This window comes from Syngnathus leptorhynchus, chromosome 5 (assembly GCF_054491065.1).
Source record: "Syngnathus leptorhynchus isolate UIUO chromosome 5, UIUO_Slep, whole genome shotgun sequence".
NCBI lineage: Eukaryota > Metazoa > Chordata > Actinopteri > Syngnathiformes > Syngnathidae > Syngnathus > Syngnathus leptorhynchus.
The window spans coordinates 4,100,447-4,125,880 of record NC_141199.1 but is presented as its reverse complement, the minus strand read 5'-3'; the positions used below and the strand labels follow the sequence as shown (position 1 = coordinate 4,125,880).

General features: G+C 52.2%; 1 long non-coding RNA gene across 2 annotated transcripts; it reads right to left on the bottom strand.

Annotated features, from left to right (window-relative positions):
* Nucleotides 1–1,790: 1,790 nt before the first annotated feature.
* Nucleotides 1,791–25,434, bottom strand: LOC147056267 (uncharacterized). Of its 2 annotated transcripts, none has more exons than XR_015066040.1 (5): nucleotides 25,339–25,434; nucleotides 25,035–25,113; nucleotides 5,020–5,092; nucleotides 4,845–4,914; nucleotides 1,791–4,675 (listed from the first exon to the last, which is right to left on the bottom strand). It is a non-coding gene; the product is annotated as an uncharacterized LOC147056267 (long non-coding RNA). The 2 variants fall into 2 exon arrangements; XR_015066041.1 differs by having other exon boundaries at nucleotides 25,035–25,116; nucleotides 25,339–25,433.

Here is a 25,434-nt window from a genome sequence, read left to right as displayed (position 1 = left end):
AGTAAATTGTAAATTTAGTAAGTAAAAGTAAATTGTTTTAAGTTTCTGGGAGTATTTTTTGATGTAAGGATCACATGGAGGGACTATATAACATACGGGATTGATAAATCAAAGAAAGTTTTCAATGTAATGAGATGTCTGGCTGGAACAGTGGGAAGCAAGTAAATCATCTTTGAGGCAGGTATATGTATACTTGATAAGATCCAGAATGGAGTATGGAAGCGTGCTTTATGGGTCTGCTTCAAAGTCACAGTTGGCTAGGCTGGATGTCGTTCAAGCGGCAGTATTGAAGATGTGCACAGAGGCTGTGAGATCCTCTCCAGTGTGCTCGTTGCAAGTGGAGGTAGGAGAAATGCCACTCAGTTTAAGAAGGAAGCAGCTTCAGGTGAATTATTGGGTTAGCCTGATGGGCCAAAGGGATGACCATCCAGTTAAGTCGGCAATTCAGGCGAGCTGGGAGAGAGGGGCAGGGAGAGGGAAAAGCTTTGGGTGGACTGGGGAGACAGTGGCTCAAGAGGTGGCTGTTTATGGCATGAATTTCTGCCCAGCAGTATTGTGGCATACGTAAATTAAATGCAAAGTCGTGTAGGAGAACATCAGACAATCTAAGTGTATTCACCTGCTATCCTGATGGCAGTGCAATGGGCGGAGCAGCTTGCAAATTGTAATTTCTTGGTGTGCAGTGACTGTGTCTACAGTTAAAAGTATTGGAAGGGGCATTTCTCAGAGCCGACAAGACCTTATTCATGAAATTATTTTGGCTGTTAGGGATGTGGCAGCAAGGGGGGTTAAGGTATCGCTGATGTGGGTTCCAGCACATGTGGGTATCCTGGCGAATGAGAGGGCTGACAAACTGGCAAAAGAGGCAGTGAAAAAAAGAGCGTGTGGAGACCAACATCGCGCTGTCTAAGTCTGAGGGTAAAAGTATTGTGTGGAGGGAAGTGATGCTGCAGTGGCAACAGCAGTGGGAGCAGGAGAGCAAAGGGAGGCACCTGTTCTCAGTGTGTCATAGAGTGGCTGAGTCAGTTCATGACTGTGGGAGAGGAGGGTGTAAAAGGAAGAATGAAGTCACTATTGCCAGACTGAGGATAGGACATACTTTTCTTAACAGTGTCAGGAGGAGGAGACGGTGCGACATGCTCTGATTTCCTGTAGGAAATATCACAGGCAAATGGTTGAGTTGGCGGAGAAGCTGCAGACAGAAGGGCTTGAGGAAATATCTGTGAAAAACATTCTGGAAGTAGGGTCAATGGGAGGGGAAAGCGCTGGTTCTTTGAGTTTTTAAAAAGTACAGATCTGGTGAAGAGAATTTAGTGTAATTATGTGTAGAACCAGTAGGAGCAGAAATGCAACCATTAGGATGCAAGCTGCCGTTAAACCCCAATGAAGAAGAAGCAGCAGCATTCGGAAGGCGGAGCGGTGCGCGGCGGCAAGAGCCACCACGTGCCACAGCAATGGGAGTGGGGCCAGGGACGATCGCGGGTCCGGTGCCGCTGGCTTGAAGTCCGGCGCAGCTGTCTCGAAGTCCGGCAACGGCCACGGAGCCCGATGGCGGCCACGGGACCAGCGCCGCTAGCAGGAGCTCCGGTGACGTCCGCGGGTCCGGCGTCGCTGGGGTAAAGTCCGATGGCGGCCGCGGAGCCGATCGCGCTGGACGACGGACGTGGATCGGGCGTCGTTGACGGGAGCTGATGGTGGAGGGAGATCCAAGCGCTGATGGTCGGCGTGGAATGGAGCAGGGCGACCAAGTGCAGCTTGGACCAGGGTTTATTGGCAGAACTCGAAATCCAGAGTCTACAAATTGACATGACTTGACAAAACAATAACATGACTAACCAAAACGTCCTTCAAGATGACAGGAACCAAAAGGACATGAGGACGACACAACAACAAAACAACAAACACTAGCAACCGCAACAAAACGACATTAATGATTCGACAGGGAGTGTCACGCAGACAGGGTTTAAATAAGAGACAGGTAATGAGAGGCAGGTGGGAACAATCAAACCAATCTTGGACACACAGAAGGGGAGGGGCAAACACACAGACACCATGGCAACATTGACACAAGAAAGCGACTGGGGACGAGTCGTGACAATACTACTGTACAAAAGGAAAATAGCGCTACTATATATCATCCATCCATCCATCGATCCATCCATCCATCCATTTTCTGAACCGCTTAGTCCCCACGGAGGTCGCGGGCGTGCTGGAGCCTATCTCAGCCGTCATCGGGCAGTAGGCGGGGGACACCCTGAACTGGTTGCCAACCAATCGCAGGGCACACAGAGACGAACAACCATCCGCACTCGCACTCACACCTAGGGACAATTTGGAGTGCCCAATTGGCCCATCAAGCATGTTTTTGGGATGAAACCGGAGTGCCCGGAGAAAACCCACGCGGACACGGGGAGAACATGCAAACTCCACACAGGGAGGGCCGGAGGTGGAATCGAACCCACACCCTCCTAACTGTGAGGCGGACGTGCTACCCACTGCGCCACCGCGCCCCCCTATATATCATCTATTGTTATTCAATCTTTGAACATAGAAGAAATCTGAAAATCTTGCTGTGGAGTAAAATCTGTCGGCCTTCGGGGGCCCCCTAGTGGCCTGGTCAGTGGGGGCCCCAAGCAGTTGCCTGGTCTGCCTAATGGTAAAGCTCAACTATGGGTCCAGTTACGAGTATTTCATCCTCTGCAATGATAGAGATGCTCTCAGGGCTGAAGAGCTGCATCAGTGGTTTTGTTCAAGACAACAGACTGGCGAGTGTCTCGCCCGTGCCAGAGCAGCCTCCGCCGGGATCTTCCCTCAGCCACACCCCTTTCATCACCGTAATGTCTGTCACCTGCTTCCTCATTACCTTATGTATTTAAGCCCTGCCTGTGTGTTTCTCCCTGTTGGTGTCTACTGTTGTCTCCCATCCGACCAAACTCTGCCACCTGCTCCTGTCCGCGACGCTGGACAGACAGAGAGAGATGGAAAGTTAAAGTCCCAAAGTCCCAATGATCATCATCACACACATCTGGGTGTGGTGAAATTTGTCCTCTGCATTTAACCCATACCCATGTGATTTTGATCCATCCCCTGGGGGAGAGGGGAGCAGTGAGAAGCAGCAGTGCCACGTTCGGGAATCATTTGGTCATCTAACCCCCCAATTCCAACCCTTAATGTTGAGTGCCAAGCAGGGAGGCATTTGGTCCCATTTTTATAGTCTTTGGTATGACCTGGCCAAGGTTTGAACCCACAACCTTCCAGTCCCAGGGCGGACGCTTTACCAGTAGGCCACTGAGCTGGGAAAATGCACTTAGTGACAAAATCCGATTGATGGGGTCAAAGATCAAGTTGTCAAAAATTTAATTGATGGCTCACACATCAAACGGTTTAAGTACCAAAGTGTATAATGTCAAAAAATTATGATTTATGGTTAATGAATCCCTCATATGAAAAGCATGAGCTCACAGTGGATCGTGTAGGAGTATTATTAAAAATGTGTGTGATGTATATATCAAAGGTTTTAACAAGTTGATTTACAGTTAATGAATCATTGATATCAAAGGCATGATTTGCTGTTGTTATAGTATACTATATACGTATGATGGGTACTGTTACATTATGTTCTGTTCCCGACTGTACATAATGGAAGTTTAAAGCAGTTGTTCTTGGTTACTTAAACGTCTTTATTGCTCCGTCAACACGCTACAGTCCGGTCACATTTTCTCCAACGGACAGTGTCCCACTTAAAGTGATCCCCGTGGAACACAATGCTCATAAATAAACAATCCTATTGTTACATCTTTCTTTTTCTTTTTTCAAGTTAAGGTCTTTCCTTTGAACCTAGGGCATTAAGTGGAACAACAAGCCTAAAAGAACACATCTACAGAAACACAAGCAATACTAGGCTCACAGTTCAAAACACATTACATTTCAGGAATGTAACCACAACATTTCCAATGTATAAAACACTTTTTTTTTCTTTTCTTTTTTTCATACTGTATAGTCTTTCAGGTAGTGGGGTCTGATAACTTGACGACCCAATCTGGTGTGTGACCCTTGTTCCCCTGCTGGGGTATCCGATGATGAGGCCCCATCTGTGGGTGTTGGTGTGGGTGCCTCTTGTGTTGGAGAACATCCTGTGCGACTGCATATGAGGTTGCGACGATTCCTTCTCAGGACCCTGCCTGAGTCTAACTCCACTTCATACGATCTGTGGCTCACTTGCTGAATCACCTTCCCCGGTCTCTAGTTCCTGTGTTTATCACAGGGCTGTACTCTTACACTGTCACCATTAATAAGAGTGTCCATGTCTTTCTCCGTGCGGTTGTAGTATTTTTCTTGTCTCTCTATGTTATTTTTCAGTCCCTGGTCATTATGTGTTACCTCAGGTTCCAGCAGTGTCCTTTATGGGAAGCAGAGTCCTGGTCCTCCTGCTCAGCAGTCTCTGTGCAGGGCTTGTGTTGAGACCCTGGCTTGGTGTGTTTCGATGATCCAGCATGGCTAAATAAGGATCCTGTCTAGCTGCTGCAGCCCTTCAGCATCAGTCGCTTGGCGGTCTTTACTGCTGATTCTGCCTTCCCATTGCTCTGTGGGTAACCCGGCGACAATGTCCTATGTTCAAAGCCCCACTTCTGGCTGAAGCGCTGGAACTCCAGGGATGCAAATTGGGGTCGGTTATCTGAAATAACAGTGTCAGGTATTCCTTGTCGGGCAAAGTGAGCCTTCAGTTTTCTGATAATGGTATTGCTCTTAGTGTCAGGTAAGTAATCTACCTCCCAGAAGTTGGAATAATAATCCACTGTTATTAGATAGTTTTTGTTGTGAAAGGAGAACAGATCTACTCCTACCTTGGCCCAGGGTCTGCTGGCCACATCATGTGGATGTAGTGTCTCTTTCTGTTGTTTTGTGTTCACCGACCTGCAAATGTCGCATTTGGAGATGAAGGTTGTTAGAGATGTTCTGACTGTAATTTATTTTTGCAAGAACCACAACGGGAGACAGTATGCCTTTTTAAACACTTACAAGTGGAGAGTCATTCGTCGCTCTGCATACAGCGATCATCGAATGAGGTCTGACTCGGGCCTCTTGCAAGAGCCTTTTTATTGAGAGAAACAGGGTGGGGTGTGAGTGGGCAGGATGGGGGTGAAACCCCTGGCCTCTGATCACATCATAGTAGGGGTTGTTTTACGATGTTGAGTAGACAGAACAACTTTGATTGCGTCTTCTACAGTTGGTCAATAAGTGCAAAGGATCTTAGCACTTTGTTATACTACTTTGTTAAGACAGGACAAGCTTAGGTTAATTATTACAGATTACATTCCAACATAATAATATGATCAACCTAATCTATTCAACCCTAACATATCCCTCCTGTTTATCATATGATGTTGTCAAAAAAAACAAGTAAAAAAACACAGAAACAGCATATCATTGTACCCATCACTTGCGAAGCATTTTCGATGGCCAAATCATTAAGTTTCTGTAAGACATGTACGGCTAAACAGCATCATCCCAATCTACGTAGATCAATTTTAGTGTGTGAGTGAAAAACCTGCGGCAAGATGTTATAATGCAGGAAAAGTCTCACACGGTCCCTCTGCCTTAGGCAACCAGAATGTTACCAATAACAACAGTCAAGACAAAAATTGCTCGTGATTGTTCAGCCGTCGGGGGATTGGCACGCCCACTGTTGGAGGGTGAGCACAATTCTCACCCCCTTTGCAGCACTGCTTCGTCGGGGGAGAACCCGGAAATGTCTGCCGCGCGGTTGTCGTCTTCAGTCTTCAGTGGCCAGGGTAGACTACCTGGCAAAGGATCACCTGGCGGTGATGTCCAATAGGGAAGAGGATTATTCTGCCTCTATTTGAACTGGGGGCGGGGACGCTGTCGATGGTGGATCTGCTTCCTTGCTGGAACCGTCGTGTTGCAGTCATCAATAATAATAATAATAATAATAATAAATTATATTTATAACGCACTTTATATTCGGAGGAATCTCAAAGTGCTACATGGCAAGTAAAAACAAGAATAAAAAGCAAGGACAAGTATAAAACAACTGGACGACAACCAGGATATAAAAACAGGAATTACAGAAATGCCAAATTAAAGAGGTGAGTTTTAAGTCCGGTTTTGAAAGAGTCAGTGGATTGGGGTGCTCTTAGGTGGTCGGGGAGGGAGTTCCACAGTGTGGGGGCTGCATGGCAGAAGGCCCGGTCGCCCATGGTACGCAGCTTGGTGTTGGGGACATGGAGAAGGTGAGAATTGGATGAGCGGAGGTTTCGGGTGGCAGATTTGGGGGCAAGGAGTTCTTTGAGGTATGGGGGAGCATGTCCGAGGATGCACTGGTGAGTGAGGAGGGCGATCTTATAATTTATTCGAGATTTGATGGGGAGCCAGTGCAGAGAACGGAGGATGGGTGTGATGTGGTCGCTTTTCCGCACCCTCATCAGGATCCTAGCAGCGCAGTTTTGAATGTACTGGAGCCTCTGGAGGCTCTTGCTAGGGATCCCGATGAGGAGTGCGTTACAGTAGTCTAGCCTGGAGGAGACAAAGGCGTGGACAAGTTTCTCAGCATCTGTCAGGGTAAGTGTGGGGCGGAGTTTGGAAATGTTCCTGAGGTGGAAGAAGGAGGTTTTGCAGATGTGTTTTATGTGTGACTCTAGGTTGAGTTGAGAGTCCAGTATCACACCCAGGTCGGTGACAGTGGCTGAGAGGGGGATTGTGTGACCGGCGAATGAGATGCTTGTGATTGGGCAGGTATGGATCTGATGGGAAGTGCCAAATAACATGGCTTGGGTTTTATCGCTGTTGACTTGTAGGAAGCTGAGATTCATCCACGCCTTTATCTCCTCCAGACACAGTGAGAGGATGGATGAGGGAGATGGATGAGAATGGGTTGCAGAGGGTGGGGGGTTGAGTTTGAGGTATAGCTGGGTGTCGTCCGCGTAACAGTGATATGAGATGCCGAACTTCCTGATTATATTGCCAAGGGGTAGCATGTAGAAAATGAAGAGGGTAGGACCGAGTACAGATCCCTGGGGGACACCGGAGGTGACTGTGTGTGTGTCAGATTTTTTCCCTCCCAGGGAAACGTACTCGGTTCGGTTCGAGAGGTAGGACTGAAGCCAGGTTAGAGCAGTGCCAGAGAATTCAGTGGAGTGAAGTTGGTTAAGGAGGATGTTGTGGTGGACAGTGTCAAATGCAGCGGACAGATCCAACAAAATGAGGAGTGACGAGGAGCCTGCATCGGCAGCCATGAGAAGGTCGTTGGTGACCCTAACAAGGGCTGTTTCGGTGCTGTGGCCAGAGCGAAAACCGGATTGAAATTTCTCAGCGATGTTATTGCGGGTGAGATGGGCGTGAAGTTGGGCTGCTACCACTTTTTCCAGAACCTTGGAGAGAAATGCGAGGTTTGATATTGGCCTGTAGTTGGCAAGGTTGTCCGGGTCAAGCGAGGGTTTTTTGAGCAGGGGGGTAATAATGGCTGTCTTCAATGCAGGGGGTACAGAGCCAGACTGGAGTGAGAGGTTGATGACATTGGTTATTAGGGGACTGATAGCTGAGATTTGATGTTTAATGAGGGCTGTGGGGAAAGGGTCCAGGGCACATGTGGAGGGTTTCATCTTTTTGATGATGTCCTCTACCTCCGACTGCAAAATAGGGGAGAAACAGCGGAGAGGCTGGACTGACCCAGGTGGAAGGAAGGGGAGTGGAGGTGAAGTGGAGGGGCCAGAAGAGGAGAGGAGCTGGGTGCGAATGTTGTCAACCTTAGCGGTAAAGAAGGTCATGAAGTTATTGCACACTACCTCTGAGGATTCCGTTGGAGTGGTGGGTTGGGGTTTGAGAAAGTGGTTGATGGTTGAAAATAGCTGTTTTGAGTTTCCAGGGGTATTGTTTATGATGTTGGAGTAGAACTGGGCACGTGCAATCCCAAGGGCTTTTGAGTAGGCCTTCTGATGTTCTTTATAGGCCTGTTTGTGCACGGTCAGACCTGAGGCATTGAGACGACGCTCCAGGATGCGTCCAGTTGACTTCATCAGCCGCAGCTCACTGGTGTACCAGGGGGCTGAGCGTGAAAAAGTGACTGTTTTGTTTTTTATGGGGGCGTGGATACCTAGAAGTTTGGCCAAAGAGTTATTGTAATGATCCACTGCCTTGCTGACTGATGGAAAGGTCGCGGAGGAGGAGGAGAGAAGCAGGAGGTCCTGTGCTAAAGTGTCTTGGTTGATGTATTTGAAATTTCTGAAAGAGATTTGCCGCTTGGGTTTGGAGAGGGGGCGTGGGAAAGGCAGTTCCATTTGAATAAGTTTGTGGTCAGACACACCAACCTCGTGAACTTGTAGGTTGCTTATGGCCGATGAGGAAATGACAAGGTCAAGTGTATGCCCTTTGTCATGGGTGGGGACATTTACATGTTGAGTGAGGTGTAAACAGTCCAATAGTTGCAACAGGTCAGAGGCAGGGGGGCGGGAGGGGGTGTCGACATGGATGTTAACATCACCTAATATGATTAAATTAGAGGAAGTGGAGGTACAGAGGGTAGTGAGTAGATCGTATAGTTCTGGAATGAAAGCGGAGTTTGGTTTAGGAGGGCGGTAAATAAGTAAAACTGTGACAGGATATGGAGGTTTACATTTGAATGCAAGGGATTCGAATGAGGAGTGATCAGGTAGAGGGAGGGGGGACAGCTTTAGATCAAGACGATGGAATACAGCAAGGCCACCGCCACAGCCAGTGCTGCAGGGTTTAGTTATGTATTTATAACCAGAGGGACAGGCTTCGTTGAGGAGTTGATAGACATCCGGTGGTTGCCAGGTCTCAGTCAGGCACATTATGTCTAAGCCTTTGTCCAGGATGAGGTTGTGAATAAATGATGATTTATGGGTGAGAGCTTGGATGTTGAGGAGATCCATTTTGATTGTGGATGTGGGGCTGCGTTTAGGTAGGGGGCGAAGAAGAGAGAAATCCACTCCACGTCTTCTGTTCCACATGAAGTGCAGTCCACTGTGTGTTGGAGTGAAATTCAGTTCGTTTTGTCCTGGCCACCCCGGGGCTGCTCCGTGTTGAAATCCGTTCCGTGCCAGAGAGCTATCCCTTCCGTGTTTTCCCGGCAACCCGGTGTCTGTCTTGAGTCGGAGCCCGCTCCGTGTAAGAGTGGACTCCACACCATGTTTTTCAGGCCACCTGGAGTACTGCAGCCCCGCTTGGTTGCTACAATAAGATCCAAGTGTGCCGGGTCTCTGATGACGTGTTGGACATGCGACGGGATATCGGGCGGTGGAGGAGCAGATGGATGGAATAGCGTTATGGGCAGGTTGGGAGAAAACAAAGTTACGATGGGTACTTCTGTGGATGTAACGAGGTCTGCGGAGAAGTCCGAGTTCTTTGATGACTGAGACACACCCTGGAATGGTGTGATTACTCAGCTCCAGCAAGCGGGGGATGGAGTAAGTTAATATAGTGCCGGTTGGAGAAAGCTGAACTTGCGTGTTAGCCATTTGCTAGGCTAATGGCTAAAAAATAAATAAATAAAACACTAAAAACACTAAAAATAAACTAATTCTGGTGGAGAATTAAATAAAACACTAAAAACACTAAAAATAAACTAATTCTGGTGGAGAAGCGGCGAACAATCAGCGCCAGCGTCCTCTCCTCAGATTGCTCACCCAGGTGTCACCAATCAACCCAGGTCGGACAGGTCTGGAGGTGGCACTTCCATACTTCCATAGCTCCAGCCACGGAGGTGGCTGCACTTCCATAGCTCCAGCCACGGTGGTGGCTCTTCCACACTTCCATAGCTCCAGCCACGGAGGTGGCTGAACTTCGATAGCTCCAGCCACGGTTGTTGCTCTTCCATACTTCCATAGCTCCAGCCACGGAGGTGGCACTTCCACACTTCCATAGCTCCAGCCACGGAGGTGGCACTTCCAGCCACGGAGGTGGCACTTGCACACTTCCAGCCACAGAGGTGAATGGCACTTGCACACTTTTAGCCACGGAGCATGCTGGCACTTCCACACTTCCAGCCACGGAGCATGCTGGCACTTGCAGACTTCCAGCCACGGAGCATGCTGGCACTTGCAGACTTCCAGCCACGGAGGTGGCTGGCACTTGCACACTTCGAGCCACTGAGCATGCTGGCACATCCACACTTCCAGCCACGGAGCATAATGGCACTTCCACACTTCCAGCCACGGAGCATGCTGGCACTTGCACACTTCCAGCCACGGAGGTGGCTGGCACTTGCACACTTCCAGCCACGGAGGTGGATGGCACTTGAACACTTCCAGCCACGGAGCATGCTGGCACTTCCACACTTCCAGCCACGGAGGTGGCTCTTTCTTCCTTCCATCCATCCATCCATCCATCCATCCATCCATCCATCCATCCATCCATCCATCCATCCATCCATCCATCCATCCTTGCTTGGCACTCGTTGTGGAAGGCTAAGTCGGCGTGATCTTGCCCAAAAAGTCCCTCCTCACCTCCAGCTGGAAGTGGAAAAAATCCTCCACCTGCTTGGCCGAGGTTCTGGAAGCCAGCGGCTCGCAGAATGTTGACAAAGTTTCACTGGAAGGAAAAGAAAAGAGGCGACCGAGTGCGCATTTCACCTACCGCCGATTGTCCACTAGAGAGAAGCGTTACTCCGTCGCAGAATCTGCGCCGACGCACTCGGCACCCCGCGAATTTATGGTGCCGGTGCGGGTGTTCTGGGTGCAAAAAGGCCCCCCAAGTGGTAGAAAAAAATCTGACTTTGTCTTTTAGGTCGAAATTAATGCCAAGTTTTGAAATGCGCTGGCAGGGGTGGACCAGGGCCCGTTAAAAGTGCTTGGCCGGGGTTCTGGAAGCCCGGTTCGGCCTGATCTTGCCCAAAAAGCCGCTCCTGAGCTCCAGCTGGAAGTTCGAAAAAAGAAACGGGGCCCGGTGGAAATGCTTACCGAGGTTCTGGAAGCCCGGTTCGGCCTGATCTTGCCCAAAAAGCCGCTCCTGAGCTCCAGCTGGAAGTTCGAAAAAAGAACCGGGGCCCGGTGGAAATGCTTACCCGAGGTTCTGGAAGCCCGGTTCGGCCTGATCTTGCCCAAAAAGACGCTCCTGAGCTCCAGCGGGAAGTTCGAAAAAAGAACTGGGGCCCGGTGGAAATGCTTACCCGAGGTTCTGGAATCCCGGTTCGGCCTGATCTTGCCCAAAAAGCCGCTCCTGAGCTCCAGCTGGAAGTTTGAAAAAAGAACCGGGGCCTGGTGGAAATGCTTACCCGAGGTTCTGGAAGCCCGGTTCGGCCTGATCTTTCCCGAAAAGCCGCTCCTGAGCTCCAGCTGGAAGTTGGAAAAAAGAACCGGGGCCCGGTAAAAAAGAACCGGGGCCCGGTAAAATTGCTTAGCCGGGGTCCTGGAAGCCTAAACCGGCGTAATCTTGCCCGAAAAGCCGCTCCTGAGCTCCAGCTGGAAGTTCGAAAAAAGAACCGGGGCCCGTTAAAAAAGAACCGGGGCTCGGTAAAATTGCTTAGCCGGGGCTCTGGAAGCCTAAACTGGCGTAATCTTGCCCGAAAAGCCGCTCCTGAGCTCCAGCTGGAAGTTGGAAAAAAGAACCGGGGCCCGGTAAAAAAGAACCGGGGCCCGGTAAAATTGCTTAGCCGGGGCTCTGGAAGCCTAAGCCGGCGTGATCTTGCCCGAAAAGCCGCTCCTGAGCTCCAGCTGGAAGTTTGAAAAAAGAACCGGGGCCCGGTAAAATTGCTTAGCCGGGGTCCTGGAAGCCTAAACCGGCTTAATCTTGCCCGAAAAGCCGCTCCTGAGCTCCAGCTGGAAGTTCGAAAAAAGAACCGGGGCCCGGTAAAATTGCTTAGCCGGGGCTCTGGAAGCCTAAGCCGGCGTAATCTTGCCCGGAAAGCCGCTCCTGAGCTCCAGCTGGAAGTTCGAAAAAAAAGAACCGGGGCCCGGTAAAATTGCTTAGCCGGGGCTCTGGAAGCCTAAGCCGGCGTAATCTTGCCCGAAAAGCCGCTCCTGAGCTCCAGCTGGAAGTTCGAAAAAAAGAACCGGGGCCCGGTAAAATTGCTTACCCGGGAATCTGGAAGGCCTAAACCGGCGTAATCTTGCCCGAAAAGCCGCTCCTGAGCTCCAGCTGGAAGTTCGAAAAAAAGAACCGGGGCCCGGTAAAATTGCTTACCCGGGAATCTGGAAGGCCTAAACCGGCGTGATCTTGCCCGAAAAGCCGCTCCTGAGCTCCAGCTGAAAGTTAGAAAAAAGAACCGGGGCCCGGTAAAATTGCTTAGCCGGGGCTTTGGAAGTCTAAGCCTGCGTAATCTTGCCCGAAAAGCCGCTCCTGAGCTCCAGCTGGAAGTTCGAAAAAAGAACCGGGGCCCGGTAAAATTGCTTAACCGGGGCTCTGGAATTCTAAGCCGGCGTAATCTTGCCCGAAAAGCCGCTCCTGAGCTCCAGCTGGAAATTTGAAAAAAGAACCGGGGCCCGGTAAAATTGCTTAGCCGGGGCTCTGGAAGCCTAAACCGGCGTAATCTTGCCCAAAAAGCCGCTCCTGAGCTCCAGCTGGAAGTTGGAAAAAAGAACCGGGGCCCGGTAAAAAAGAACCGGGGCCCGGTAAAATTGCTTAGCCGGGGTCCTGGAAGCCTAACCCGGCTTGATATTGCCGAAATTCGGCCTCTATACTTCCATATTAGGTACCAGGCGCTGGGGTACCCGGGCTAAGTTGCAGTACCCTTTTTGGTCTTCAGGTGCGCCAGAGTACAATGAAATGGTCCCACTAGTCAGTGTACTCATCGACTTTCCCCCCGTTTTCCAAAACACCTGCAGAACGAGTATGGAGGAGACGGGGCTGGTCCCTCCACGGCGGTGAAAACCCCGTCCTCGACAGCCCAAGTTCGGATAAAAGACCTGGAAAGCGCCGTGGCACGCGCTGGAGGTCGGCACTGCAGAACCGGCGCGGGTCAGACGCACAAGCCCGGCAGAGCCGTGGGCACTTAGAACATTTTCGCCAAGTTGGCTGTGAGCTCCAGGCGGAGACCGACAATTTTTGTCATCCGGGTTCGACCCGGGAACCGGCGTTGGACGGACGCCGTAGCCACGCAGAGCCGGTGGCACTTAGAAAATATTCGCCAAGTTGGCTGTGAGCTCCAGGCGGAGACCGACATTTTTTGTCATCCGGGTTCGACCCGGGAACCGGCGTTGGACGGACGCCGTAGCCACGCAGAGCCGTGGGCACTTAGAAAATATTGGCCAAGTTAGCTGTGAGCTCCAGGCGGAGACCGACATTTTTCGTCATCCGGGTTCGACCCGGGAACCGGCGTTGGGCAGACATTGTAGCCACGCAGAGCCGGTGGCACTTAGAAATTATTCGCCATGTTGGCTGTGAGCTCCAGGCGGAGACCGACATTTTTCATCATCCGGGTTCGACCCGGGAACCGGCGTTGGACGGACGCCGTAGCCACGCAGAGCCGTTGGCACTTAGAAAATTTTCGCCAAGTTGACTGTGAGCTCCAGGCGGAGACCGACATTTTTCGTCATCCGGGTTCGCCCCGGGAACCGGCGTTGGGCAGACGCCGTAGCCACGCAGAGCCGGTGGCACTTAGAAACTTTTTGCCAAGTTGGCTGTGAGCTCCGGACGGAGACCGACATTTTTCGTCATTCGAGGCCGGCTGCAGAACCGACGCGGGTCGGACGCACAAGCCCGGCAGAGCCGTGAGCACTTAGAAAATATTCGCCAAGTTGGTGGGGACTTCCAGGCGAAGACCGACATTTTTCATCATCCGGGTTCGACCCGGGAACCGGCGTTGGACGGACGCCGTAGCCACGCAGAGCCGGTGGCACTTAGAAAATATTCGCCAAGTTGGTGGGGACTTCCAGGCGAAGACCGACATTTTTCATCATCCGAGTTCGACCCGGGAACCGGCGTCGGACGGATGCCGTAGCCACGCAGAATCGGTGGCACTTAGAAAATATTCGCCATGTTGGCTGTGAGCTCCAGGCGGAGACCGACATTTTTCGTCATCCGGGTTCGACCCGGGAACCGGCGTTGGGCGGACGCGGTAGCCACGCAGAGCCGGTGGCACTTAGAAAATATTCGCCAAGTTGGCTGTGAGCTCCAGGCGGAGACCGACATTTTTCGTCATCTTGGTTCTACCCGGGAACCGGCGTTGGGCAGATGCCGTAGCCACGCAGAGCCGGTGGCACTTAGAAAATATTCGTTTCTCATGACCTCCGGGCGGAGACCGGCATTTTTCTTTATTCGAGGCCGACGGGGGAACCAGCGCGGAGCGGACACTTTTGCTCGGAAGTGGCGGTGGCACTTAGAAAAAATTCCGTGTCTCGTGAGCTCCAGGGGCGACAGGCTGGTTTTATTCATCCGTAGCCGACATGGGAACCAGCGCGGATTGGTGTTGCGCTGGCATATACCTAAGGGGTCCCCCCCCATACTCGTTCTGATGGTGTTTTGGAAAACGGGGGGAAAGTGGATGAGTACACTGACTAGTGGGACCAAATCAGGGGGACCAGGGGGAGAGGCTGATTTTGCGTCATTTGAGGCCGGCTGCAGAACCGGCGAGGGGCGGACGCACAAGCCCGGGAGAGCCGTGGGCACTTAGAACATTTTCGCCAAGTTGGCGTTGACCTCCAGGGGGAGAGGCTGGTTTTGCGTCATTTGAGGCCGGCTGCAGAACCGGCGCGGGTCGACCGCACAAGCCCGGCAGAGCCGTGGGCACTTAGAAAATTTTCGCCAAGTTGGTGGGGACTTCCAGGCGAAGACCGTTAATTTTCGTCATTTGAGGCCGGCTGCAGAACTGGCGCGGGTCGGACGCACAAGCCCGGCAGAGCCGTGGGCACTTAGAACATTTTCGCCAAGTTGGCTGTGAGCTCCAGGCGGAGACCGACATTTTTCGTCATCCGGGTTCAACCCGGGAACCGGCGTTGGGCAGACGCCGTAGCCACACAGAGCCGGTGGCACTTAGAAACTTTTCGCCAAGTTGGCTGTGAGCTCCAGGCGGAGACCGTTCGTTTTCGTCATTCGAGGCCGGCTGCAGAACCGGCGCGGGTCGGACGCACAAGCCCGGCAGAGCCGTGGGCACTTAGAAAATATTCGCCAAGTTGGCTGTGAGCTCCAGGCGGAGACCGACATTTTTCGTCATCCGGGTTCGACCCAGGAACCGGCGTTGGGCGGACACCGTAGCCACGCAGAGCCGGTGGCACTTAGAAAATATTCGCTCAGTTGGTGGGGACGTTCAGGCGAAGACCGACATTTTTCATCATCCGGGTTCGACCCGGGAACCGGCGTTGGACGGACGCCGTAGCCACGCAGAGCCGGTGGCACTTAGACAATATTCGCCAAGTTGGCTGTGAGCTCAGGGCGGAGAACGACATTTTTCATCATCCGGGTTCGACCCGGTAACCGGCGTCGGACGGACGCCGTAGCCACGCAGAGCCGGTGGCACTTAGAAAATATTCGCCAAGTTGGCTCTGAGCTCCAGGCGGAGACCGACATTTTTCGTCATCCGGGTTCGACCCGGGAACCGGCGTCGGACGGACGCCGTAGCCACGCAGAGCCGTGGGCACTTAGAAAATATTCGCCAAGTTCGCTGTGAGCTCCAGGCGGAGACAGACATTTTTCGTCGTCCGGGTTCGACCCGGGAATCGGCGTTGGACGGACGCCGTAGCCACGCAGAGCCGGTGGCACTTAGAAACTTTTCGCCAAGTTGGCTGTGAGCTCCAGGCGGAGACCGTTCGTTTTCGTCATTCAAGGCCGGCTGCAGAACCGGCGCGGGTCGGACGCACAAGCCCGGCAGAGCTTGGGCACTTAGAAAATATTCGCCAAGTTGGTGGGGACTTCCAGGCGAAGACCGACATTTTTCATCATCCGGATTCTGCGTGGCTACGGCGTCCGTCCGGTGGCACTTAGACAATATTCGCCAAGTTGGCTGTGAGCTCAGGGCGGAGAACGACATTTTTCATCATCCGGGTTCGACCCGGGAACCGGCGTTGGGCAGACGCCGTAGCCACGCAGAGCCGGTGGCACTTAGAAAATATTCTAATTAGCCGCCTGAGTGCGACCCGCAGTGGGAAGGAACTGTCCGCCCGACGTCGGCAAGCCGAGGCCGATGGGGGCCCTACCAAGACGGGTCATGAGTGCCAGTCGGTCAGTTAAGTGAGGGGGTACTCGGAGGCCTGCCGGGAGCAGACGGGCGACCGGGGATGGGGGCGTACGCGGGCGGGCGCCGGGAGAAGACGGCCTGTCCGGGGCGAAACTCGGCCCGTGTTTAAGGAGGCGGCCGTCACGCTCCATCCTTGGATGTACAACATTTGCAGTTGACACTTGGTCATTTTTCGGCCCGTGTTTAAGGAGGCGGCCGTCACGCTCCATCCTTGGATGCACCCCATTTGCAGTTGACACTTGGTCATTTTTCGGCCCGTGTTTAAGGAGGCGGTCGTCACGCTCCATCCTTGGATATATAACATTCGCAGTTGACACTTTGTCATTTTTCGGCCTGTGTTTAAGGAAGCGGCCGTCCTCCACGGAGCTTTCCTTGGATGCGGAGCGTTCGCTCTCGGCCTGTGTTTAAGGAGGCGGCCGTCCTCCACGGAGCTTTCCTTGGATGCGGAGCGTTCGCTCTCGGCCTGTGTTTAAGGAGGTGGCCGTCCTCCACGGAGCTTTCCTTGGATGCGGAGCGTTCGCTCTCGGCCTGTGTTTAAGGAGGCGGCCGTCCTCCACGGAGCTTTCCTTGGATGTGGAGCGTTCGCTCTCGGCCTGTGTTTAAGGAGGCGGCCGTCCTCCACTTCCTTGGAGGCACCACATTCGCAGGTGACACTTTGTCATTTTTTCGCAGAGGTGGCACTGTCATTTTTTCGGAGAGGTGGCATTTTGTTATTTTTTCGGAGAGGCAACACTTTGCCATTTTTTCCGAGAGGTCACACTGTCATTTTTTCGAGATATGGCACTTTGTCATTTTTTCGAGATGTGGCACTTTGTCATTTTTTCGCAGAGGTGGCACTGTCATTTTTTCGGAGAGGTGGCATTTTGTTATTTTTTCGGAGAGGCAACACTTTGCCATTTTTTCCGAGAGGTCACACTGTCATTTTTTCGAGATATGGCACTTTGTCATTTTTTCGAGATGTGGCACTTTGTCATTTTTTCGAGAGGTGGAACTTAGTCACTTTTTCGCCAAAGTGACACTTTGCCAATTTTTCGAAGTGCCCACCTCCAGCGCGTGCCACGGCGCTTTCCAGGTCGCTATCAAACCTTTGGGCTGTCGAGGACGGGGTTTTCACTGCCGTAGAGGAGACCAGCCCCATCTCCTCCATACTCGTTCTGGTGGTGTTTTGGAAAACGGGGGGAAAGTCGATGAGTACACTGACTAGTGGGACCATTTTATTGTACTCTGGCGCACCTGAAGACCAAAAAAGGTACTGCACCCCATCCCCTGGTATCTCGAGTAGAACTTAGAAAAATTGGGAGAGAGGCTGATTTTGCGCTATTTGAAGCCGACCGCCGAACCGGCGTTGGGCGGACGCCATATCCACGCAAAGCCGGTGGCACTTAGAAAATATTCGCCGAGTTGGCGGGGACCTCCAGGCGGAGACCGTTATTTTTTGTCATTCGAGGCCGGCTGCAGAACCGGCGCTGGGCGGACGCCTTAGCCACGCAGAGCCGGTGGCACTTAGAAAATATTCGCCAAGTTGGTGGGGACTTCCAGGCGAAGACCGACATTTTTCATCATCCGTGTTCGACCCGGGAACCGGCGTTGGACGGACGCCGTAGCCACGCAGAGCCAGTGGCACTTAGAAACTTTTCACCAAGTTGGCTGTGAGCTCCAGGCAGAGACCGACATTTTTCGTCATTCGAGGCCGGCTGCAGAACCGGTGCGGGTCGGACGCACAAGCCCGGCAGAGCCGTGGGCACTTAGAAAATATTTGCCAAGTTGGTTGTGAGCTCCAGGCGGAGACCGACATTTTTCGTCATCTGGGTTCGACCCGGGAACCGGCGTTGGGCAGACGCCGTAGCCACGCAGAGCCGGTGGCACTTAGAAAATATTCGCCAAGTTGGTGGGGACTTCCAGGCGAAGACCGACATTTTTCATCATCCAGGTTCGACCCGGGAACCGGCGGACGGACGCCGTAGCCACGCAGAGCCGGTGGCACTTAGAAAATATTCGCCAAGTTGGCTGTGAGCTCCAGGCGGAGACCGACATTTTTCGTCATCCGGGTTCGACCCGGGAACCGGCGTTGGGCAGACGCCGTAGCCACGCAGAGCCGGTGGCACTTAGAAAATATTGGCCAAGTTGGCTGTGAGCTCCAGGCGGAGACCGACATTTTTCGTCATCCGGGTTCGACCCTAAAACCGGCGTTGGGCAGACGCCGTAGCCACGCAGAGCCGGTGGCACTTAGAAAATATTCGCCAAGTTGGCTGTGAGCTCCAGGCGGAGACCGACATTTTTCGTCATCCGGGTTCGACCCGGGAACCGGCGTTGGACTGACGCCATAACCACGCAGAGCCGGTGGCACTTAGAAACTTTTCGCCAAGTTGGCTGTGAGCTCCAGGCGGAGACCGTTTGTTTTCGTCATTCGAGGCCGGCTGCAGAACCGGCGCGGGTCGGACGCACAAGCCCGGCAGAGCCGTGGGCACTTAGAAAATATTCGCCAAGTTGGTGGGGACTTCCAGGCGAAGACCGACATTTTTCATCATCCGGGTTCGACCCGGGAACCGGCGTTGGACGGACGCCAAAGCCACGCAGAGCCGGTGGCACTTAGAAACTTTTCACCAAGTTGGCTGTGAGCTCCAGGCGGAGACCGTTCGTTTTCGTCATTCGAGGCCGGATGCAGAACCGGCGCGGGTCGGACGCACAAGCCCGGCAGAGCCGTGGCCAATTAGAAAATATTCGTCAAGTTGGCTGTGAGCTCCAGGCGGAGACCGACATTTTTCGTCATCCGGGTTCGACCCAGGAACCGGCGTTGGGCAGACGCCGTAGCCACGCAGAGCCGGTGGCACTTAGAAAATATTCGCCAAGTTGGTGGGGACGTCCAGGCGAAGACCGACTATTTTCATCATCCTGGTTCGACCCTGGAACCGGCGTTGGACGGACACCGTAGCCACGCAGAGCCGGTGGCACTTAGAAAATATTCGCCAAGTTGGCTGTGAGCTCAGGGCGGAGACCGACATTTTTCATCATCCGGGTTCGACCCGGGAACCGGCGTTGGACGGACGCCGTAGCCACGCAGAGCCGGTGGTACTTAGAAAATATTTGCCAAGTTGGCTGTGAGCTCCAGGCGGAGACCGACATTTTTCGTCATCCTGGTTCGACCCGGGAACCGGCGTTGGGCAGACGCTGTAGCCACGCAGAGCCGGTGGCACTTAGAAAATATTCGCCATGTTGGCTGTGAGCTCCAGGCGGAGACCGACATTTTTCGTCATCCGGGTTCGACCCTAAAACCGGCGTTGGGCAGACGCCGTAGCCACGCAGAGCCGGTGGCACTTAGAAAATATTCGCCAAGTTGGCTGTGAGCTCCAGGCGGAGACCGACATTTTTCGTCATCCGGGTTCGACCCGGGAACCGGGGTTGGACTGACGCCATAACCACGCAGAGCCGGTGGCACTTAGAAACTTTTCGCCAAGTTGGCTGTGACGGTCCAGGCGGAGACCGTTTGTTTTCGTCATTCGAGGCCGGCTGCAGAACCGGCGCGGGTCGGACGCACAAGCCCGGCAGAGCCGTGGGCACTTAGAAAATATTCGCCAAGTTGGTGGGGACTTCCAGGCGAAGACCGACATTTTTCATCATCCGTGTTCGACCCGGGAACCGGCGTTGGACGGACGCCGTAGCCACGCAGAGCCAGTGGCACTTAGAAACTTTTCGCCAAGTTGGCTGTGAGCTCCAGGCGGAGACCGACATTTTTCGTCATTCGAGGCCGGCTGCAGAACCGGAGCGGGTCGGACGCACAAGCCCGGCAGAGCCGTGGGCACTTAGAAAATATTCGCCAAGTTGGTTGTGAGCTCCAGGCGGAGACCGACATTTTTCGTCATCCGGGTTCGACCCGGGAACCGGCGTTGGGCAGACGCCGTAGCCACGCAGAGCCGGTGGCAGAAAATATTCGCCAAGTTGGTGGGGACTTCCAGGCGAAGACCGACATTTTTCATCATCCGGGTTCGACCCGGGAACCGGCGTTGGACGGACGCCGTAGCCACGCAGAGCCGGTGGCACTTATAAAATATTCGCCAAGTTGGCTGTGAGCTCCAGGCGGAGACCGACATTTTTCATCATTCGAGGCCGGCTGCAGAACCGGCGCGGGTCGGACGCACAAGCCCGGCAGAGCCGTGGGCACTTAGAAAATATTCGCCAAGTTGGTGGGGACTTCCAGGCGAAGACCGACATTTTTCATCATCCAGGTTCGACCCGGGAACCGGCGTTGGGCAGACGCCGTAGCCACGCAGAGCTGGTGGCACTTAGAAACTTTTCGCCAAGTTGGCTGTGAGCTCCAGGCGGAGACCGTTCGTTTTCGTCATTTGAGGCCGGCTGCAGAACCAGCGCGGGTCGGACGCACAAGCCCGGCAGAGCCGTGGGCACTTAGAAAATATTCGCCAAGTTGGTTGTGAGCTCCAGGGGGAGACCGACATTTTTCGTCATCCAGGTTCGACCCGGGAACCGGCGTTGGGCAGACGCCGTAGCCACGCAGAGCCGGTGGCACTTAGAAACTTTTCGCCAAGTTGGCTGTGAGCTTCAGGCGGAGACCGTTCGTTTTCGTCATTCGAGGCCGGCTGCAGAACCGGCGCGGGTCCGATGCACAAGCCCGGCAGAGCCGTGGGCATAGAAAATATTCGCCAAGTTGGCTGTGAGCTCCAGGCGGAGACCGACATTTTTCGTCATCCAGGTTTGACCCGGGAACCGGCGTTGGGCAGACGCCGTAGCCACGCAGAGCCGGTGGCACTTAGAAACTTTTCGCCAAGTTGGCTGTGAGCTCCAGGCCTGTGTTTAAGGAGGCGGCCGTCCTCCACTTGGTCTGTGTTTAGGGCGAAACTTGGTCTGTGTTCAAGGAGCCGGCCCTCACCCTATTTCCTTGGATGGACAAAGTTCGCAGTTGACACTTGGTCATTTTTCGGCCTGTGTTTAAGGAGGCGGCCGTCCTCCACTTGGTCTGTGTTTAGAGCGAAACTTGGTCTGTGTTTAAGGAGCCGGCCCTCACGCTCCTTCCTTGGATGGACAAAGTTTGCAGTTGACACTCGGTCATTTTTCGGCCCGTGTTTAAGGAGGCGGCCGTTACGCTCCATCCTTGGATGGACAAAGTTCGCAGTTGACACTTGGTCATTTTTCGGCCTGTGTTTAAGGAGGCGGCCGTCCTCCACTTCCTTGCATGCACCACATTCGCAAACTATACTTTGGTTTCTTCGCAGAGGTCTTCGCGCATCGGGAACGCACGCTCGCGCAGCGGCCGCGCCGCCTGAGTGCGACCCGCAGTGGGAAGGAACCGTCCGCCCGACGTCGGCAAGCCGAGGCCGATGGGGGCCCTACCAAGACGGGTCATGAGTGCCAGTCGGTCAGTTAAGTGAGGGGGTACTCGGAGGCCTGCCGGGAGCAGACGGGCGACCGGGGATGGGGGGCGTACGCGGACACTTGGTCATTTTTCGGCCCGTGTTTAAGGAGGTGGCCGTCACGCTCCATCCTTGGATGCACCCCATTTGCAGTTGACACTTGGTCATTTTTCGGCCCGTGTTTAAGGAGGCGGCCGTCACGCTCCATCCTTGGATGCACCCCATTTGCAGTTGACACTTGGTCATTTTTCGGCCCGTGTTTAAGGAGGCGGTCGTCACGCTCCATCCTTGGATGTATAACATTCGCAGTTGACACTTTGTCATTTTTCGGCCTGTGTTTAAGGAGGCGGCCGTCCTCCACAGAGCTTTCCTTGGATGCGGAGCGTTCGCTCTCGGCCTGTGTTTAAGGAGGCGGCCGTCCTCCACGGAGCTTTCCTTGGATGCGGAGCGTTCGCTCTCAGCCCGTGTTTAAGGAGGCGGTCGTCACGCTCCATCCTTGGATGTATAACATTCGCAGTTGACACTTTGTCATTTTTCGGCCTGTGTTTAAGGAGGCGGCCGTCCTCCACGGAGCTTTCCTTGGATGCGGAGCGTTCGCTCTCGGCCTGTGTTTAAGGAGGCGGCCGTCCTCCACGGAGCTTTCCTTGGATGTGGAGCATTCGCTCTCGGCCTGTGTTTAAGGAGGCGGCCGTCCTCCACTTCCTTGGAGGCACCACATTCGCAGGTGACACTTTGTCATTTTTTCGCAGAGGTGGCACTCTGTCATTTTTTCGCAGAGGTGGCACTCTGTCATTTTTTCGGAGAGGTGGCATTTTGTTATTTTTTCGGAGAGGCAACACTTTGCCATTTTTTCCGAGAGGTGACACTGTCATTTTTTCGAGATGTGGCACTTCGTCATTTTTTCGAGATGTGGCACTTTGTCATTTTTTCGAGATGTGGCACTTTGTCATTTTTTCGAGATGTGGCACTTTGTCATTTTTTCGAGATGTGACAGTGGTTTTTTTGAGAGGTGACAGTCATTTTTTCGAAAGGTGGCACTTAGTCACTTTTTCGCCAAAGTGACACTTTGCCAATTTTTCGAAGTGCCCACCTCCAGCGCGTGCCACGGCGCTTTCCAGGTCGCTATCAAACCTTCGGGCTGTCGAGGACGGGGTTTTCACCGCCGTAGAGGAGACCAGCCCCATCTCCTCCATACTCGTTTTGGTGGTGTTTTGGAAAACGGGGGGAAAGTCGATGAGTACACTGACTAGTGGGACCTTTTTATTGTACTCTGGCGCACCTGAAGACCAAAAAAGGTACTGCACCCCATCCCCTGGTATCTCGAGTAGAACTTAGAAAAATTGGGAGAGAGGCTTATTTTGCGCTATTTGAGGCCGACCGCCGAACCGGCGTTGGGCGGACGCCATAGCCACGCAGAGCCGGTGGCACTTAGAAAATATTCGCCGAGTTGGCGGGGACCTCCAGGCGGAGACCGTTATTTTTTGTCATTCGCGGCCGGCTGCAGAACCGGCGCTGGGCGGACGCCTTAGCCACGCAGAGCCGGTGGCACTTAGAAAATATTCGCCGAGTTGGCTGGGAGCTCCGGGCGGAGACCGACATTTTTCGTCATCCGGGTTCGACCCGGGAACCGGCGTTGGGCGGACGCCATAGCCACGCAGAGCCGGTGGCACTTGGAAAATATTCGCCGTGTTGGCTGGGAGCTCCGGGCGGAGACCGACAGTTTTCGTCATCCGGGTTCGACCCGGGAACTGGCATTGGGCGGACGCCATAGCCACGCAGAGCCGGTGGCACTTAGAAAATATTCGCCAAAAGTTTGTCATGACCTCCAGACGGAGACCGGCAGTTTTTGCCATTCGGGGCCGACAGGGGAACCAGCGCGGAGCGGACACATTTGCTCGGAAGAGCCGGTGGCACTTCCGAGCTCCAGGGGCAGACCGACATGTTTCGTCATGCGTGGCCGACAGGGGAACCAGCGCGGAAAGGACTTTTGTTGCGCTGGCATGGCTGTGAGGGGTCCGCCCCCACACTCGTTCTGATTGTGTTTTGGAAAACAGGGGTAAAGTTAATGAGTACACTAACTAGGGGGACCAACACATTGTACTCTGGCGCACCTAAAGACCAAAGTTGGTACTGCACCCCTGTGACTGGTGGCACTTAGAAAATATTTGCCGAGTTGGCGGGGACCTCCAGGCGGAGACCGTTATTTTTCGTCATTCGAGGCCGGCTGCAGAACCGGCGCTGGTCGGACGCCGAAGCTCGGCAGGGCCGGTGGCACTTAGAGACCTATTCTGAATTACACCTAACACAACTTTAGATCTATTGAATGAATAAATGAATGAAGTCGTTTAAATAATGATTTTGGTTAAATACTAGGTATATACAGAAATCCTACAGCACAAAATGGGCAGAGTTTACTTATGTGAAAAGGAGTGGGAAGAGGATTTATTGAATTTATTTAATCTATTTTAATTCCCAGGAAAATTTGGATTTGCTCTAAATCCTGATTTAACCAAAGGATGGTGCCAAATTTTCACATATGTCTTAATAGAACGTATTAAACACTTAGTTAAGTTGATAGAAGTTGTTAATAAGAGCGAGTGGAGTAACATGAGACCTTGTTTGAAAAGGAGTGGGAAGAAGACCTATTTAATTTATTTAATGGGAAAAAGTAAGACTTATTTAGCTTATTTAATCTATTTTTATTCCCAGGCAAAATTCGATGTGCTGCAATTCAAAATTTCACCACATGATGGTGCCAAATCTTGACTATAGTTCTGATAGGACGTACTAAACGCTTAGTTAAATTGATAGAAGTTGGTCATATGAGCGAGTGGAGTAACGAGATCTATTCTGAATTACACATAGCGCACACAACTTTGGATCTTTTGAATGAGACCTGAGGACGTATTAAACGCTTAGTTAAATTGATAGAAGTTGATAAGAGCGAGTAGAGTAACACGAGATATGTTCTGAATTACACAAAGGTACACACAACTTTGGATCTTTTGAATGGATGAATATTTGATAATGATAATTTAAATTATGACGTATAAATACTAGGTATAAACAGAAAATCTACAACACAAAATAGGCAGAGTTTACTTGTTTGAAAAGGAGTGGGGAAAATACTTTTGACATGAGACTTGTTGTGAATTACACAACACAACTTTGGATCGTTTGAATAAATAAATGAATGAGTAAAGTCATTTAAATTTTGATTTTGTATAAATACTAGGTATAGACGCAAAAACTACTACACAAAATGGGCAGGCTTTACTTGTTTGAAAAGGAATGGGAAGACGACCTACTTAATTTATTTAATGGGAACAAGTAAGACTTATTAAATTTATTTCATCTATTTTTGTTCTCAGGCAAATTTGGATTTGCTACCATTCTATATTAATGAGAAGGACACAAGGAGTTAATTGCAAGTTGCAATACTGTTGGTGGATCAAACACGGCTGTCTGCAGCCAGTGGAAGTTTTAATAGGTGTTTAACATAAATAGAGGAAGAAAGGGGTACTCACTTGAGAAATCTTCGCCAACGTCCAACCATTGTGGCTCCTGGTGAATGATGCGAGCCTCCAACTGATTTGTATTTTTATTCTTCTTACAGTGGAAAACACAGCCAACAAACACCGTGGAATGTAAAGGAATAAAATAGAAGATTAGCATTTAGCCTGACCCAACATTCACAGATACAACTACGTTTCAGCTAGGGTTAGCTACACAGCTACACATTGCTATTGCTATGTGAACGCTAGCTACATCGACAACTTTAGTCAAACTACACAAAAGTAAATCTCTTTAAACACAATGAGTCGTATTTACCGTGTACGCTCTAGACGTTCCAGTTATAAGCAGAAAATAAAGATATTTCGGGCATTAGTGGCAGGCAGCAGACGCCGAATTCGACGTAACCCCCCG